Source organism: Heterocephalus glaber, unplaced genomic scaffold (assembly GCF_053883595.1).
Source record: "Heterocephalus glaber isolate CG9 unplaced genomic scaffold, H.glaber_assembly_v1.0 deba00000768, whole genome shotgun sequence".
Taxonomy (NCBI): Eukaryota; Metazoa; Chordata; class Mammalia; order Rodentia; family Bathyergidae; genus Heterocephalus; species Heterocephalus glaber.
In genome coordinates, this window is record NW_028258162.1 from 9,260,214 (window position 1) to 9,279,238 (window position 19,025).

A 19,025-nucleotide genomic window follows, 5' to 3' on the forward strand; every position below is an offset into this window, starting at 1 on the left:
ATAAATGGAACCCTACAAGTGTAGGGACTGATTTCTTTCATGTAGGTTAGTGCTTTGGGGGTCATCCATATGACAACACGAAGCACGATAACGAGATAATATTCATTCCACTGTGTCCATGTCACTTTGTAGAGGAAATATGAATGTTGATGTCTAAGTTTTGTGTGGACACGTTTTCATAGACACACTGAGGAGTGGAATTCCTGGGTCACACAGTCGCTCTGTTTAGCCCTCGGAGAATCTGCAATGATTTCCCATAGTGGCTGCACCTTGTCACCTTTCCACCTGTAAGGGACAAGGTCTCTAACTTCACCCAGTGGGCAGCACTTGCTACTTTTTAATTTTAACTTTATTGAAACATAATCCAACCACAACACAATTCACCCATTTAAAGTATACACTTCCATGGTTCTTTGTACACATTCACAGCTGGGCAATCAGCACCATGACCAATTTTAGAACATTTTCATCACCCCTCCAAAAACTCATCCTCATTAGGTCATTTTCTGTTTCCCCAACATTTCCCTCCCTCAGTCACAGGCAGCCAGTAACCTATTTCTTATCTCTACAGATATGTGGATTTTGATTATAGACCGTTCTGTGGGTGAGAAGTTATAATTAACTGTGGTTTTGATTTACGTTTTCCCAGAGACTCATGGAACATCTTTTCATGTGCTTAGTAGCCAGTCCTGTAGTACTTTTGGGGGGAGAAATGTTTATTAAGTTTCTTTGCCTATTTTTAAAATTTAGTTTATTTTTTGTTGAATTGTACGAGTTCTATGTATAAATGTTTTGGATAAGTCCCCTGTCAAATACATGATTTGCAAGTGTTTTGTCTCATTCTGAGGGTTTCCTCTCATTTAGTGTCCACTCTTTCCTGGGGATTCTTCAACCCAGCTTGAGGTCACATCTGGCACCTCTCCTTCCTGGAATCTGAGTGAAGGCGTGTAATCCTTCTCCCCTCTTTTTGTTTTTTTGTGGCAGGGTCTCACTGTGTAGTTCATGCTGGCCTCGAACTCATGACCCTCCAGTTTCAGCCTCCAAGGGCTGGGATTATAGATGTGTGAAACTGTGCACAGCTAACCTTTCCCTTTTTAAAAACTTATTTTATTTTTAAGTCAGGCAGTCTAATAGTCCATTTCCGTTTCCTTGTTTTTATCCCCCTAAAAATAAGTAGTGCTGGTGAATTCATCTGCTCTAAAGCAGGCTCAGGTTCCTCCAGAAAATGAGAGCTCAGAGGACAGTGAAGAGTCCTATAGTTGGAATGCAGCAAGGCTCATTTATTTATAACTTAATTTATTCAAATTTCTGCTTGGGAAAGAGTTTTGGACATTTGATCCCAAAATACTTTCTTGTTGTTGTTGTTGGCAGCACTGGGGATTGAACCTAGGGCCTCTGCACTGAGCCACATCTCTGTGTTTCCCCCCAACCCCTCTACGTCCACTCCACCCTGTACCACCCCACCCGGCCTTTTGAGACAGGGTCTGGCTAAGTCACTAAATTGCCCAGGCTGGGCCCAAGCTTGCAATCCTCCTGCTTCAGCCTCCCAGAGTGCTGGGATTACAGGCACAGGCCACCACACCTGGCTCTTGCAACATTTTTTATCAAGAATACTGAAATTTATATACACTTAGGAGTGGGATTACTAGGTCATATAGTAACCCCGTATTTATTCCTTTGATTCACCATTGCCAAACTATTTTCTTCAGTTTTTACCACTGAACATTAGAAATATAACCAAGTGCACAGGATGTATGTTAACTCAAAGATTCTAAATTAAATGTGATGTGCTTAATTATAGCTGTTATTACCTACTGTAAGTACCAGATTCATTTTTACTTTAAGATTTAAAATTTACTCACCCCTTTTAGTTCTAGGTATAAGTATGAACATCTGTCTTCTCTGACATAATAGATCTGATTAAAGATTACCTGCATTAAAAAAAAACCTACCTAAAGACAAGTGATATTAAAATTACATTGTTTGGGAAAGAGGTGAATTATCTCTGGCTCATCTTTTAGAAATAATAGATCCCAACACTTGGGAGGCTGAGGCAGGAGGATCGCTGTGAGCGATCAGCCCGGCCAGCCTGGGCTATATAGTGTTCAAGGCCAGCCTGGATTACATAGCAAGAGTTGTCTCAAAACAAACAAACAAATAAAAATAAATAAATAAAATAATTCATAATCTGAGCAGTTTTACCTGACAATACATTTGTTGAAGATACTGGAGAAAGGATAAGAAATTTACATAATTAGCTGCCCATTAAACTACTACTATAAATTAATTTTAATAATACATAATATTTAAAATCGCTTTTTTGTCCCACAGGCCTCAGAGTTCAATATAATTGAATAAACATTCCTTTTCCTATCTTGCAGACCACAAAACGAAAACATAAGCTTCCATCCCCTTCAGTAAGGGGCATTCATATATTTACACACAGTAGTTAGATATAAATACAGATTTCTGTTTGGGTTTCAGTATTATTATATATGTGTGCATTTCCTCAAATTGAAAAATCGCTTTGTTCTTATGAAAAAGCGCAAGTTGCTCTTTAAACTTAGAGAGGTAGGGAGGGGGAAGAAAGGAGGGAAAAGGGATGATAAAGGAACTGAGAAGTTTATGTTGTTGTTGTTCTTTTGGTTTTTTGAGACAAGATCTTGCTGTGCAGTTCAGCCTGGCCTTGAACTCATTATGTAGCCCGGGGTGGCCTCATGGTGATCCTCCTGCCTCAGCCTTCCCAGTGCTGGGATCACAGGCGTGTGCCACCAAGCCCAGCCTCTGAGATGTGTTTTGCACGTGCATCAACTCCACCTAAGGAATGTAACCATTTTGTACTCCAAACATGTACCAATGAACAAAAAATTAATGAAAAACATTGATTCCTTTGACAACCACAATACTAATGGAAAACCTAATGGAGATTCTGTTGTGGCAAACAGGAACAGCGCCGTGCTATAGTCAAGTGTTACAGCTCAGTGTCTCAGCTACTGCAATTTGAAGACTCAAGAATCCAATTGGCACTCAAAGAGGTGGAGAAAAACCTTTACTACAGCAGCAGGCTCCAGGGAGTTTGTACTCCAAAGTACGAGCGATTAACTAGAAACAAGAGCCTCCTTATATAGGAGTCTAGTGGGCAGGGACGCATGCTCACTGAAGCATGAGGGGCGGAGTTACAGAACATTTCTAAGAGGGGCGGAGTTACAGAACATTCCTGAGAGGAGTGGAGCTAACAGAACATTCCTGCAAGGTCTGGAAGTTCAGTTACAAAACATTTTGATGCATTGGGAGGAGACTGCCCTGCAGCACAAACTTTTATACTTCTGGAACAAAACATTCTGTGGGAAAAAAAACATGGAGGCAAGGCAACGGCCTGTTTTCTCGTGTAGTATTGGTCTATCAATTCAACTGGCAAAAGAGGCTGATCATGCCCTGTTGGCAAAGCAAAGCGTGTAGTCTAGGATTTTGGGAAGGAACTGCAGGGTGCTACGGGCAGGAGGTGGTTTCCCCAGACGTGCAAAAAGACAGGGAAAAAGCCTCATAAATTGAGAAATCACGAATGGACCAGAGTGACCGGATGCAGCAGAGTGACCCGGATGAACCAGAGTGACCCGGATGGACCAGAGTGACCCGGATGGGCAAGAATCACCAGAATGGAGAGTTCCTGCAGAGCGGCAGTGTGTGCAACAGTCCAGAGGCCTGAGAGAGGTGCAGCAGTTCCCCAAGCCTGGAGGGGGAGAGGAGGCGAGGCGCAAGGGAGTGCTGCGAGTCTGGACGCGACCTGGCCACACTGTTGGGCTCCGGGCTGGCACGTCCCGAAGCCGCCTGTGCTCCCGCCTGGGCGGGTCCGCCACTCAGTTCAGGCGCTGTCGGGGAAGAGGGCCCTGGTCCGCCCTTCGCTCTCCGCTGCCCGGGAAGCCTGCTGTGAGCAGCTGCCCTCCACCTCGCCCTGCCGCTGTGTCCTGCCTCCCTGGAAGCCCGGGACTATGGCCTGAAAACGTGAGCCGAAATAAACATCGCTTCTCTTAAGGTGCAGGTGCAGGGCATTCTGTCCTCCCAAGGAGTTGGAAAGTGACTAGGAACCGAGGGGGAGCCAGCCTGGCCACCCATCAGCGGAAGAACGCAATTATCTGTCCATCCACCCATCCAGGTATCTGGATGTGTATATCCCAACCATAAAGAACAAAAGTTTAAGTCATTTGCAGGAAAACGAGTAAAACTGGAGATCATCATGTTAATCAAAATGAGCCAGACTCATAGAGACAAATACTGCATGTTTGCTGGGCGTGGTGGCACACTCCTGGGATCCCAGCACTAGGGAGGCTGAGGCAGGAGGACCACAAGTTTGAGGCCAGCCTGAACTACACAGAGAGACCCTGCCTCAAAAAAAATTTTTTTTTTGCATGTTATCCCTAATATGTGGAAAATTTTTAAAAAAGACAGGAAAGTAGATGGAAGGAAGATTATTATTATTATTATTATTATTATTATTATTAAACAAGAAAGGAAATAGGAGAGGGGAGGAGCATAAGAGGGCAAGAGGGATGGACATAATTGAAGTGTATTACATATATGCTCTAAAACCTAATATTTGTAAAATTAATAGGCACATATATATGTGTGTGTGTATATATATATATACACACACATATATATGGTTTTTTTTTTAAAAGAAAAGCAATGGAGAGCCACACAGAATCTTCGTTAGGAGAACAGAATAATTTCCACTCTATAGATGTAACAATATTAATAATAACAGCAATAATGATTGCTAACGTTTACCATGCTCATAATATGTCAGGTAGCATGCAAAGTGCTTTACATCACATGCTTTCTAATATTTTTTCTGATATATTGTTGAAATAATGTCCCTGTATCTCATAGTAAAAGCCACATAAGTTAAATTACAGTTGTCGGCAGGTGGAAACGTAAAGCACTTTAGTTTACTTTTAGCAGGGCTTTGTTCCATCATTGCCAGCTGGAGTTTGGCTTTAAAAGAAGTATGGACCCCAACTATAGAGGTCATGATCTGACCATAGAAACAAAGAAGATGCTTCTCATTCTGAGAACACAAAATTATTTGGGAAAAGTGGTTAAAACACAGAGAGTAGATATGGATTATGTTTATGTTTATTTCTCCATAGTTACCTCCTAAACCGTAGGCTGGATATACTCCCAGAAATGAGTCCTAAAATACTTAGAAGAGCACCAGGTAATCAGGAGAGGCCCAGGTCCCCAAGCTGGAGACTTCCAGGTGGTTTCTTCAGGGGAGACAGCCACAGGGGCTACAGGAAGGGGCACAGAGGCCAGGGCGGCCGAGAGGCCTTGGAGGACAGGGGAGGTTGGCTGTTTGCTGAGGAACATGGGAGAATTGCTGTATCTTATTCGCGGCCGGGATGACTCTGCCTTTAAGTCCTGGTGAGTATCAGCTGTGCGGGATTCTGTTTTTGTACGAACAGGAAGAGCTATATAAAGATGGCAAGGCAGTAGGCAAGTGTTTAAGGTTACAGGAAAAATATGCTTGGAGAACACTGCATTTGAAAACAATCAGAAATTTAACACGTCTCAAATAGACTTTGTGTTTCATGGAAAATGAGTCAGAACCCCAAAACAGTACCTAAGCAGAGCTTCGCTTCTAAAAAGTTTAACATTTAGCATAATAGCAATAGATTGCACTCAATGGTAGAGGAGCCATCATTTTGATTCTTTTTAAAATAAGGACATACAATTTTCAGGATATTTATTGAGCTCCCATTTTCAGATATTTATTGAGCTCTTAAAATATGTAAGTGGGTGGAGAGAGAAAACAACATCCTCTTTTGGCAAGGACAACTTCCTTGTCACAATGTAAGGCAAAAGGTAATGAGTAGAAGCAGAAGCTATGCGTAGTGAAAAGAAGAGAAAGCTAGGGTAGAAAGTGAAGCAGTGGTAGGTATGCTGTCAGGTCACTGACAATGTGTCCATTAGTTTATGGTTGTATTTTTTTTATTCATGAAGTTCATTGGTGCATTTTAGGTGTACTTTATGATCACATTCAGCATAGGGAATTTGTACCTGTACATGACGTATCTTGGCTCTTATTTTTTCCCCTTCCCCTGCCCTCCCTTCCACCTCTCCACCCCTCCCTATTTACAAAAGCTTTGTTTCAGTTTTTTCTTCCTTTTTTCATTTTTTACCCCTTCCTTCCTTTCCCCCACCCCTCTTCCTAGTTTCCCTTCCCCTTTGAAGATTTTCTTCCTATTTCACATTATTTATTATTCATTTTGGTCCTCATTTACACTTTCAGTTTCTCACACCAGAGAAACTATTCGGTATTTACATGTGTCCTATTTATTTCACTTAAGAGTATGGCCTCAAGGTGCATCCATTTAGCTATAAATGTCTCTAGTCTCTCATTCTTTATGGCTGAGTAGTACTCCATTTTGTAAAAAAAATCTTTATTTACTCATCTGTTGATGGTCATTTGCACTGTTTCCAACATTAAGCTAGTACGAACTGTGCCGCTATAAACATGGGTGCACATATATCACTGTGGTATGATTCTTTTAATTCTTTAGGGAAGATACCCAGCAGGGGAATAGCTGGGTCAAATGGCACCTCCAATCCTAGTTCTTTGAGGTATCTCCATACTGATTTCCACAGTGGTTGCACCAGTCTGCACTCCCACCAGCAGTGGAAAAGGGTTCCTTTCTCCCCACAGCCCCACCAGCATTTGTTATTGGTTGATTTCTTGATGGCAGCCATTCTTTCTGGGGTGAGATGGAATCTCAGTGTTGTTTTCATTTGCATCTCTTGAATGACCAGTGATGTTGAACATTTCTTCATATGTTTATTTGCTATTTCTACTTCCTTGTCTGAGAAATGTCTGTTCATTTCAGATGCCCATTTTGGATTGGCCTTTAAATTTGATTTTTTAAAGTTCTTTATAGATTCTAGATAGTAGACCTTTGTCTGAAGAACAGCTGGTAAATTTTTTTCCCCACGTTGTGGGTTGTCTCTTCACACTGCTGGTGGTTTCTCTTGCTGTGCAGAAGCTTTTTAATAAGAAGAGATCCCACCTGTTGATTCTTTGTGCTAGTTCACAGGCAGATGAGGTTTTGTTCATGAAATCTTTTCCTACACCAATGTCTTCAAGAGTTCTACCTAACCTCTCTTCCAGCAGGTTTAGTGTTTCTGTTTTAATATTTAGATCTTTGATCCATTTCATTTTTAGTTTAGGGCATGGTGAGAGATATAGGTCTAGGTTTAATCTTTGGGAAGTTGAAATCCAATTTTTCCAGCACCATTTATCAAAGAGCCTATCTTTCCTCCAGTGAGGGTGTTTGGCTTCTTTGTCGAAGATGAGGTGGCTGAGTGTGTCTGGAGTTGTTTCTGCATCATCTAATCTGTTCCACTGGTCCTCGGGTCTGTTTCCTTGACAGTACCATGCTGTTTTTATCACAGTAGCTTTACAGTACTGTTTCAAGTTAGGGATTGTGATACTCCCTACCTTGTTTTTGTTACCTAGAATTGCTTTCACTTTTCTAGATCTCTTATGGTTTCAAATGAATTTTTGGGTTTTTTCTAGTTCTGAGAAATATGCTGCTGAAATTTCAATTGGGGTTGCATTGAATCTATATAGCAGTTTTGGAAGTATGGCCATTTGCACTATATTGGTTCTTCCTACCCAGGAACAAGGGATGTCTTTCCATTTTCTGATATTCTCTTTGATCCCTTTTTTCAGAGTGCTATAGTTTTCAGAGTAGAGGTTTTCTAATTCCTTTGTTAGACTGATTCCTAGGTGTTTCCTTTCTTGGGGTGCTATTATGAAAGGAGTTGTTTCTCCAGTTCTTCTGTCAGTGAGTCTGTTGTTTGTGTAGAGGAAAGTTATTGATTTTTGAGTGTTGACCTTGTATCCAGCTATTTTATTGAATTGGATTATTAAATCTGGAAGTCTTTTGGTGGAGTTTTTGGGGTCTTTTACATAGAGTATCATGTCATTGGCAAATAATGACAGTTTAACTTCTTCACTATCTATCTTTATTCCTTTTCTTTCTTTCTCTTGTCTAATTGCTGTGACTGTTTCCAAAACTATATTGAATAGGAGTGGTGATAGTGGACATCCTTGTCTTGTTCCTGATTTTAGTGTGCAGGATTTCAGTTTTTGATCATTCAGTAATCACTTGTGCTCACATTCTGTTGACCATTATTCGATCACTTACTATTGTGGATAGGTAAGTTAGATATCTTGTAGGCAGTTAGACAGGGCCAGCCGAGGAGGAGCCAACATGGAGGACAATTAAGACACATTCACTGAAGGCCAGCATTGTAAAAGGAGAAAAACTACTACACCCATGTAGGATGAATAGCAATGATTGGTATTCTAAATAGGTATTAACCTGCTGGGTAGGGGGCTGAGATCTTCCAAGAAAGATCCCTGATCCACCCCTTACCACCGAAAATCCTTGCTCATTCCTTGTATGCTTGCTATGTGACTTGCTTCCCCATTGGATCCCCATTTAATCAATTATCACCTAACCAACTATACTTGTAGTCTTACTAGTTGACTATAGTTTTGTCCCACCTTGAACCCACCTCACCTCATGGCTTTGTCCCATCAAACACCATTGAGAAGTTGGGTGAGTGGGCCACCCACTTTCTGGGGCCCCTTCTGCATCTCCTAGACAGAAGCTTTCCTCCTGTCAATAATTTTTTCCTACTCTTAACCTCTGTTGTTCCAAGAATTCATTCTTTGATTTTAGAGACCACAACTCATGTTTCAGATACCTAGCAGGTTTGGGAGTTACATCTCTTTCCCCTATATCAATTCCGTAACTACCTACAAAGAAGGCTGGGAATTGTAGTTTCTAGTGGGTTTACCACGTACCCAGCTACAATTATGAGAGCTCCTAGTGATATAGGGCGTATGATATAGGGATGATATATGGACCTCCAAATAATATAAGGGAAATATTATAACTCCCAAGTTTCTAGGTGTCCAATGTGCTGAGTTTGTGTTCTCTGAAATCCAAGAATGAATTCTACGAACGATGAAGGTTAAGAGTAGAAAAAATTTGAGAGATAGTTTCTCCCTAAGAGAGACAGAAGGGGGCCTGGGAAGTGGGTGGCTTGTAGACTCTACTTCTCAAGGGAGTTTTATAGAGCAAAACCATGAGGTGAGGCAGGTATAAGGTGAGATAAAACTATAGCCAACTAATAAGATTACAAGTATAGTTGCTTAGATAATATTGATCCAATGAGAAATCACAAGGTGGGTATAAGGTGGGACAAAACTTTGGTCAACCAATAAGATTACAAGTTTAGTTGCTTAGCTAATATTGATTAAACAGGGATCAAATGAGGAAGCAAGTCACATAGAAAGTGCACAGATAATGAACAAGGACTTCCCTGGAAGGGGTGGGTTAGGGTCTGTGTCCCCACCCATGGGATTGAGGCCTACTTAGAACATCAGTACTGCTCTTCATCCCTGGGGAAGTGAGTGGGTGGGTGTAGTCAGCTCTTGTCTGTAAGCCTGACCTTCCAGGAATGTGCTTCCTGCCACAGCTTTGAAGTGTTCGTACCTTCTGCATGGACACTGGAGGGCCCTGCCCTGTCTGACTGCCTATAATATGTTACCTAACTTAGCTGTCTACAATACTAGTTTTAAAAAGGGAGGGGCCAAGGAGTTAGCTTAGTGGCACTGTGCATACCCTGCAAGTGTAAGGTCCTGAGTTCAATCCCTGGTACTGGAAAAAAAGAAATAATAAAAGGGAGAAGGTAGGGATGAGGTTGTAGCTCAGCAGTGCAGGGCCTGCTTGGCAGGTGCAAGGGCCCTGAGTTTGATTCCTGCCCCACCCCCAAAAAAGGGGAGAACGTAAAAGTGGATATTGGGGAACAATTATCAGACATTTCCACCTTGAAGTAATCTGAGCCTCCATTTTGGCTTTTTTTGAAGTGTGGAGAATCGTATTAAGTGATCAGTTTAGAGAAAACACCCATCCCTCTGTGATGCATGCCATGTGCCAGACAAAAGCAGTTACTTCCTCCCTTCCTTGTCTCCAGGCAAAGATAGCCCTGGTGGTGGTCACAGGAATCTTCTCAACAGAGGTCCTAGCTAGGAGAAAATGGAGACCTGGCAAAGGAAGAGTCCTGTGGTGCCAGTCCACTGGTTTATCCTCTGCCAAGTCCATGAAGACATATCCAAGAATTTAACAATGCACAAGTTTTATGGGTTTCTACTTTTGCTAGTTCACTATTTATTTATTTATTTTGTTTGTTTGTTTTTTGTACTGGGAATCAAACTCAAGGCTGCACATTTGCCAGGCAGGCACCGTACCACTGAGCTACATCCCCAGCCCTTATTTGTTTTTTGTTTTTTTTAGTCAGAGTCTGGATATGTAGACCAGGTTGGCCTCAAATTCACTGCAATCCTCCTGCCTCAGCCTCCTGAGTGCTGGGATTATAGGCATGTGCCACTGTGCTTGGCTATTTTTGGGTAGGCAGGGGATCACTTTTTATTCTTAAAAAAAGTCTTTCCAGAAGTCCTGATTCTAACTGACATTAGAAAATTATAAAACTCATGCAGCAAATATCAGAGCCCTTACATGTGTATGGGTATGGCAGAGGAATGAATGCTGCAGCAGAAAATAAGGGGAAACAAGGGACCTGGCATTTTCTCTCTGATGTCACTTAGTGACAGCTTGACCATATATTTGTACTCTATTTTGGGGGCACTCTCAACATGTACCCACATCTGGGATAATTATCAAGGGAAACTCCTTTCACTCTAAAACATGTACTGGTTCAGAGTGTAAATTATAGATTATTTAATGAAATGTATTGAAAAATTATAGTGTTTCTCAATAATGGAAATAAAAGCACTGGCCAATACTGTAAATACAATGAGTAATGTAGTCATTAGAGCAAAATAGGCTGCAGTGTAGTGGTTTTCAAATTCCAAATAATAACCAGTAGCAGGTCATGAAAAACAATTTTTTTTTGGTGGTACTGAAGATTGAGCCCAGGGTCTTTGCCCTGAGCTACATCCCCAGCCTTTTTTAAAAATTTCATTTTGAGACAGGGTCTTGCCAAGTCACTAGACTGCCCAGGTTGGGATCAAACTTGGGATCCTCCTGCTTCAGTCTCTCAGAGTGCTGGTAAAACAGAACTTGGAGGAAATCAGTTTCTCCCTAGCCTTAAGCAGTGTCGCCCAGCTTCATGCAGTTTACCTCTGTGCTTCCTCTTCCCCATAACTACTGACCCCTGCTCTGCTACAGATAAAGTAAATGGCAAGCTCTTCCAAACAGAGTCCTGCAATGTTCTTGTTTCTCAGGGATCTGCTTGCCATTGAGGCAGACCCCTGCTCTGGGACTGATAAGGTAGACAATTATATTCCTGTACATGGAGTCTGTGACATCCTGGAATTCCTGACATCTGTTTTCTTTCAAGGCTAAGCTGTAAACTGTCACTGAGTAATTAACTGCCTTTGTCTCATTTCATGCCAACCCCTTTGACAGAATGTATAAAAACTGGCGGGCCACAGATTTAGCTCAGTGGTTCTGTCACCTGCCTCAAAACCACAAGGTGCTGAGTTCAATCCCCCATACCCAAAACAAAACAAAGCAAAACTGGGGCCCTTCCTTTGTTCGGGGCTCAGTCTTTTTGGACAGGAGTCCAACTGAACCAGGTTCACCTGAAATCCTAGAATAAAATCCTCCTGTTTCCCAGTTGTCTCTCCTGTCTTTTGGATTCTGCAACACTGAGATTAGAGATGTGTATCACCATGCCCCACCATGAAATGAATTTGAGGTTATAAATGAATATTTTAAAGAAGGAATAGAGGATAAAATAGAGTGTATCATATGTAATAAAGCTAAGTGTTATTTTATGGAATTTCTCTCAATAAAATATACATCCATAGGAGTATACCTAGCCTCAATGGAAAACCTATTTCTTTTTTTTTTTTTTTGTTGGTACCAGGAATTGAACTCAGGACCTTGAGCTTGCCAGGCAGGCACAGTGCCACTGAGCTACATCCCTGTCTCCTGAAAAATCTATTTGTGATTGTGAGTTGCAGTAAACAAAAGTGGGAAAACTTGCACATGAGGAAATTCAAACCTTAAAGAGGGCCTCCCAAAAGATGCGAGCTGTGAAGTAGTTCATACCACTCTGTAGCAGGATTTGAAATACAGTAAGTTGGCCATCTCAATAAGGTAACTAAAATGGAGCAAACTCTGAGACACAGTAAAGAATAAATATTAAAGCTGGGCATGTTGGCACATGCTTAGAATCCCAGTACCCTAGGGGCTGAGGCAGCAGGATCAAGAGTTTGAGCCCCATCCAGGCAATTTACCAGCTTAGCAAGATACTGTCTCAAAATAAGAAAATAAGAAGGGCTGAAGATATAGCTCAGCATGAAGGCCCTGAGTTCAATCCCTAGTTACACACACATACACACACACACACACACAGATTCTTAAACAGAACCATGTTCCTATGAAAGGGAAAATCAAGTTGCCTTTTCTCTACTCAACACAGAACACATCTGGGACGGTGGGACTTTCCACACCAATGAATTCTTTAGCGGACACCAACTGGGGGTTGTGCAATTCCATTCAGTTCTGATATTATCTACCTGCAGAGAGTGTGGTCCTGCAGGGGAGGGCTCAACCCCAGAAGGCCCACCCCATTTCAGATTCTAATCACAGGCAGGTGGTGCCCTGTGTGTCTGGCTGACTGCTACAATCTGGGTTCCTACAACCCCATTTTAGGTCCCACTGAATTGCTAGGGTTGCTCACAGAACTCAGGGAGCACTCTACTTATGTTTACTGGTTCTGGTAGGGGAGACTGGAAGGAGACAGATGGATGGCCAGATGATGAGAAGTGAGGTGGCCAGTGGGGAAGGAGATGTAGGGCACCCATGCCTGTAATCTTAGCGACTTGGTGGTTGAAACAGGAGGATTATGAGTTCGAAGCCAGCCTGGGCAATTTACCAAGACCTTATTTCACAATAAAAAGGGCTGGGGATGGAAATCAGTGTGAAGGCCCTGGGTGGGTTTTATGCCCAGTTAACAAAACAAGAAACAAAAAAAGTCCATCATATACTAGTGAAGTAAAAAAAGAAAAAAGCATATTGCTAAGAAAATAAACACAGTCAATCTCATGATGGAAATTTCTAAAAAAAGAAAAGTTCTCACAGGCACTAATGTATATGACCTATATATGCATATTATATATGTATATGCATACTAAGAGGTCTGGAAATACATATAACAAATGTTAACAGTAGTTACCACTGGAGTGGGAGATAACAGAGATAGGGATTGTAGGGCAGATGATGATATAAGGTGTATGATATATGGACCTCTAAACAAGATAAGGGAAATATAACTACCAACCTGCTAGTTGTCCAACATGTGGAGTTTGTGTTCTCTAAAATCCAAGAGTGAATTCTAGAAACAATGGAGGTTAAGACTAGGAAGAATTTATTGAGAGAAAGATCACTTCTGCCTAAGAGAGACAGAAGGGGCCCTGGAAAGCATGTGGCCTGCGGACCCCATTTTCAAGGGAATTTTACAGAGCAAAACCTTGAGGCAGGTATAAAGTGAGACAAAACTATAGTCAACCAATAAGATTACAAGTGTAGTCGCTTAGGCAATATTGATTAAATGGGGATCGAATGGGGAAGCAAGTCACATAGCAAGTGCACAGGGAATGAACAAGGACTTTTGTGGCAGGGGTGGGTTAGGGTCTGTGTCCCCACCCACCAGATTGATGCCTACTTTGAACATCAATACTGCTTTTCATCCCTGGGGAAGTGAGTGGGTATAGTCAGTTCTCTTGGTCCTAAAGCCTGGCCTTCCATGAAAGGCCCTCCAGCCACAGTTGCCTTCTGCACTGAGTTCTCTGAGGGCCCAGCCCTGCCTGACTGCCTCCAATATTTCTAACTACCTTAGCTGTCTACAATAATGAGGTGGAAGGGAATTTCACTCTTAGAGGAGGGTTTTGGGGATTGAACCCTGGGCCTCAAACCTGCTAAACATGCCCTCTGCCACTAGGCTGACCCAGGCCCTTCACTTTTACCTTTACATGTTTGTGTTGCTTTACTTTTTCCACTCATATTTTTAAAAATTAAAAACCAATTTCAAAGTAACAATGTCAGTCCTTTTTCTTTTGTTCTTTTTCTCAAGTCTGTGCAAAAGGGTTATATAATGGGTAGGCATTTTTACAATAGACCTCTTAGTCATTAGAAGGGTGTCTCTCAGCCTTGCCTTCTGCCCTGCTCCTCCCTGAAGGTCTTTAGGAGGGATAAGCCCTCTCCTTATCTCCTCTACTCCTCTACAGGCATGTAAGGCATGTAAGTAGCAGGTAAACATCGCAAAGATTGTGAGGTTTTAAAATATTGCAATATGATTTATGTCAGACTTACCCTTGGCAACAGATCATCGCATTTACTGCATTGTCACTCAACGTGTGTGTGGTTTTCTGTACTTTATGTTAAGCTCTTTAAAAGCAAGGGCCACAGGCTATGTTTATATCTGCAACTAGCAGGCTTAGTTATTGTTAGTAGACCTGATGATCATACTGTTCAAGTCAACCAGAAGCTGGTAAGAGGGCGCAGAACAAAATGTTTCTAGTCTGTAACTACTCTGTCTAATATAAAGGAACAGAATCCAGGGAACACTTGAGAGTTTTGAATTCCTCCTCTTTGTACCGGAATGATTCAAAGCTGTGCATGAGAAATGAAAATTTGATTCAAATTATGTCATTTAAACCTCTCTGTGAATAACAGCCCTGACTTCTCTCAGTAGAAAGTTAAATTCACACAATGAAAACTGCCATTGTACGAGCAGGTATTTGAACCTTGTTATTCAGTAGGTAGCATCTCCAGCTATTTATCAGCAGTATCTGCACATTTTCTAAGCCTAACCTTGAGTCAGTGATTACACATACTTCTCAGCCTTTTCTCCATATTTTGTTCTGGATTTTTCCTTACAAAAAACAAAACAAACCCATGCAGTTAGATAGGAGTAATAACTTCTAATGTCCCATAGCACAGTAAGGTAACTGTCTTTGTTAACAGCTCATTATATATTTTAAAATAGCTCATAGAGAGGATTTTAAGTGTTCCCGAAGCAAAGAAATGATAAATATTTGAGGCAGTTATTTATGTGGCAGTCGCCCTGTCCTGATCATGACAAATTATATACATGTATTGAAATATCACACTATAGCCGGGGATTTAGCTCAGTGGCTCTGGCGCCTGCCTTGCAAGTGCAAGGTCCCAAGTTTGATCCCTGGTACCAAAAAACAAACAAACAAACAAACAAACAAAAGAAATATCACACTATACCCCATACATATGTACAATTATTACGTTAATCAAAACTTTTTAAAAGTCAAGAAAAACAAAAATTAAAAAAACCCTCAGAGATTATGTGATCTAGTTACATTAACTGATTTGAATTTCCTGGAATTACAAGATCTTTAAATAATCTGATTTTCAGTGAATCTCTTCTTTAGCATAATGTTGAAGTTATGCAAGTAATGAATAAATACAGTTTCAGAAGAATAGTGAGGCTTAAATAATTAAGAATAGCTTTCACTTCTGCCTGGCAATTTCACTTCTAGCCAGTGCTATGTTAGCCATAGTAGATGAGTGGAGAAAAAAATTGAAGTGTGTGAAAGAGACGATGTTCTTTTTATTTATTTGTTCACCTTAACTTGTCAATCCAACAGCATACTAAGAATGTGTATCTATAAACCCCACACATTTCCCAAGATGCTTGCCTTTTTATTGTTTATGTTCCATTTTCATTTTGACAACACTCAGGAAGTATTTATCGAAAGCCTCCTGCTGTGTTTTGGGCACTTTTCAGAATCTTTTTTTCCCAGCCCAGCTTCCTGCAGGAGTCCGAGGAAGGCTACAAATTCTATTCCAAAGCAACTCGGAGCCACTAAGTAGATGCAATGAACAAAGCTGACTCTCATGAGTTAAAAAGATTTGTAGACAAGAAGTTACCACTGAAATTACACAGTAGCAGCCATGTTGGAGGAACATCGAGGGGATCTGATCCCTCTCTGAATCTTGTGATAGATGAATTTGTGGAGATGCCAAGAGAACGACATTGGGTTGCGGTATAGAAGCACATAATATTAGCATGTTAGGCATCTTGGAATGACTAAGAATTAGCTGTTTAGCAGAGAAATCCACATCTTCACTGCAAGGGTCTGTGTTACAACGATATAAAAACCAAGTAACATACATTTTCATACTAAACTTTTTGTTAGATAGACTTTTGTGATGATAATAGTAAAAAATGAGCTGGGCACAGTGGTGCATGCCTGTAATCCCAGCACTTGAGAGGCTGAGACAGGAGGATTGGGATGAGTTTGAGGCCAGCCAAGAGGTTACCTGAACTACAAAGTGAGACCCTGTGTCAAAAAACAAACAAACAGACAAAAACAACAACAAGAAACAAACCAAAAAACCTTCAGCTTCTTTATATTAACATGTATTTAACATTATTAACATGTATTTAACATGCATTAACATTTATTAATTACATGTAAGCTGCTGTGTGGAGTATATGAATTCATCAGAAAAATCATTAAGAAATGAAAACATCCATGATTTATGCAGTAATGTCTCTAAGTGTTACTGCTGCTGAGATATTTATGGATAAAATATATGGTTATCTCTGTAGCTCAAGCACTCAGCACAAAACCTGTCTTATAAGAGGTTTTAAACAACTTTTATTTAGAAGAATTCACATACCTCAAAATTGGCCCTGTTAAAACGTATAAGTTAGTGGTTTTTTAATATATCCAAAGAGTTGTGCAACCATTAGTATAATTTAATTTGAAATATTTTTGTCAGCCCCAAAACCTGTCTCTAGCCATTGGCAGTCACTGCATTATTTCCTGACTTTTGTCCTGCCAATCGCTATTTTTGGAACTCTATAGATTTGTCTATTCTATATTTCATATAAATGCTGTCATACAGTACAGAGCTTTTTGCATCTGGTTCCCTCCAATTTGGCCTGTTTTCAAGATGCATTCATATTGTAGCATGTATGAGTACGTACTCCATTCTGCTTGTGACTGAATAATGTTCCATTTTATGAGTACACCTACCACACTGGGCTTATCTGTTCATTAGTTGATGGATATTTGAGCTATTTCCACTTTGTGGATATTATGAACAATGTTACTATGAACACTGATATGCAAGTTTTTGGGTGGACATGTTTTTATTTCTGCTGGTTATATACCTAGGAGTGGAATTGTTGGATTGATTGATAGTAATTCTATGTGTAACTGTTGCTTTTTTTTTTTTTTTTTTTTTTTTGAGACAGGGTCTCACTCTGTAGTTCAGGCTGGTCCTGAACTCACTATGTAGCCCAGGCTGGCCTCGAACTTGCGGTGATCCTCCTGCCTCAGCCTCTGGAGTGCCAGGATTACAGGTGCGTGCCACCACGGCCAGTGCTGTAACTGCTGTGTTTTGAGAGTGTCCCCGAAGGCTTCACGTGCTGGGAGCTGGGACCTCAGGCTGACGATGTTGAGAGTGTGGGATCTTTAAGAGATCTGACCTGGAAGAAGGTCATCGCTGCTGCTCCCTGCCTGCTGCCGGCTTGCTGTCTGGCCATCTGACTTCCTCCCATGTGCATCCTGACACTGGGATGGTGACTGTGTTTACAGACTTCGCCTATCGTGCATGAAGCCTCCGTCAGAGCAGTGAAGATACTGGGGCTGTGCTGGAACAAGAACAGTGTTAATAAACTTATTTTCTTCAGAAAGTATCCAGCCTTCGGTGTTTTGTTTTAGTAATGGAAAAATGTACTAATAGAGCGACCGTTTCAGGACCTGCCAAGCTATTTTTCAAAGTGTATGAACTATTTTACAAGTCCCCCAAGCAATGTGCATGTAGGATTCTAATTTCTCCACTTTTGGGGCCAATATTTGCTGCTATTTATTTTTCATTATAGCTACCCTAATGGGTGTGAAGTATATAATACTGTAACTTTGATTTGCCTTTCTCTAATCACTAAAGAGACTGAGCAGCTTCACATACGTTGACTGGCTGTATGTATACCTGTTTTGAAAAATAGCTTTTCAAATTATTTTTCCATTTTAAAAATTGGGTTTTCTACGTTGAGTTATAAAACTTTTTTATACAGTATGTTCTGGACATAAATCCCTTATCATATATATATATATATATGATTTGTAAATATATTCTCCTATTCAGATTGCCTCTCTGTGGTGTCCTTTGAATTACAAAAGTTAGGGTTTTTTTTGAAGCACAGAAGTTTTTAATTTTGATGAAGTTTACTTTTTTCTTTTGTAGTATATGCTTTTGGTGTTTGTCTAGGACACTCTCATCTTAGTCATGATCATGAAGACTTTTTCCAAGAATTTTATAGTTTTAGCTCTTGCATTTAGGTTATTTTTTGTGCATAATAATACAGAGTCCAATTTCTTTTGTTCCATGTAGATATTAAGTATTCCTAGCAGTTTGTTGATAAAACTATCCTCCATTGAGTTTTCTTTGAATACTGCCAAAAGACAATTGGCCATAAATGTATGTAAATTAATTTTTGGACTACAAAATCTATTCCAATGGAATAGATGTTCCATTCATCTATAAGTTTATCTTCAAGTTAGTAGCATAAAGAATTGATGACCATGCTTTGTAGCCAGTTTTGAAACTGCAACACGTTATTTTTCAGGATTGTTTTTCATAGTAGGCTTATAAAGACATAATTGAAGATTGGATGGACATTTGAGATTTTTTTAAGGGCTGTGTTTTGTGTGTTTCTTTATACACATTATGCTTCAATAAAAATTTGCTAACTTTCTATGAAAAAAAGTAAATAAAAGTTTGGATTTGGTGGGAGGGAAGGTCGGACACTGAAAACTGATGGCTGGGCAGGTAGCTCAGTGGCACCGCACCTGCCTGGCAAGCACAAGGTCCTGAGTTCGATCCCAGGCACAAAAAAAAAAAAAAGACTAAATCTACTCATTCATAACATGATGTTAA

The 19,025-nt window shown here is 40.6% G+C and overlaps 1 long non-coding RNA gene across 1 annotated transcript; it reads left to right on the plus strand.

Annotated features, from left to right (window-relative positions):
* The first annotated feature begins 2,551 nt into the window (after window positions 1-2,551).
* Window positions 2,552-17,784, plus strand: LOC147829084 (uncharacterized). The gene is made up of 2 exons (XR_015449677.1): window positions 2,552-4,002; window positions 17,341-17,784. It is a non-coding gene; the product is annotated as an uncharacterized LOC147829084 (long non-coding RNA).
* Window positions 17,785-19,025: the final 1,241 nt, after the last annotated feature.